This window comes from Suillus subaureus, assembly GCF_016647635.1.
Source record: "Suillus subaureus strain MN1 chromosome Unknown BJ212scaffold_265, whole genome shotgun sequence".
Taxonomy (NCBI): Eukaryota; Fungi; Basidiomycota; class Agaricomycetes; order Boletales; family Suillaceae; genus Suillus; species Suillus subaureus.
In genome coordinates, this window is record NW_024538821.1 from 21,605 (window position 1) to 22,356 (window position 752).

The following is a 752-nucleotide window of genomic DNA, read 5'->3' on the forward strand; positions in this document are numbered from 1 at the left end:
GCCACAAAGTGTTGAACGTCTCCCATGCGAACCGACGCGGTAATAGCCAAATCAGAAAAAAATTAGGATCCGCGTAAGTAATTCATGGGAGGACAGAGGAAGCCGGCCGTAAGGCCAAGTCGACATTGACGACATTTTAGAATTGACCAGACCTTCAAGCATAGCAGTGAGCCTATAACCACGCGGGAAAGAAGCATCTTGCCTTGAGAAATGTTGGTGATTGATTGAATTCTTGCCCTGGTTGGTTCACAAGCTGGACGCATGTGCCTATGAACCTGCATATCCGCTTACGATAAGAGCCCTGATGTTCAGTGCCTAACGAACACCGAGACAGCATAAAAACGGACAGCGGACACACCTCTGCAAGTCAGTGCAAGACACCCGCAGTCCCTCTGCTGAGCCCTACTCAACTATAATCAACCTCTAGTGAAATGTCATCACATACTCTGGTGTCGCCACCCACTGCTCTAGTCACGGCAGAGCAAACCGCGCTCGACACTATCGTGACCTCCACACAGCACGTCATACAGAAACGCGTCATAGAATATGTCAAAGAACACGTTACAGAAGTGTCCCAGACGTTTGAAGGTCATCACGAGTCCATCTCCGTGGTCGCAGTGTTGCCCAACACGCAGCGTATGGTCACCAGTTCGAAGGACAAGACACTTTGTTTGTCGGATTTGACGACGAAGAAGGTATTGAAACGTCTGGTGGGGCATCAGAGTGATGTGACTGGATTGGCGGTATCACGA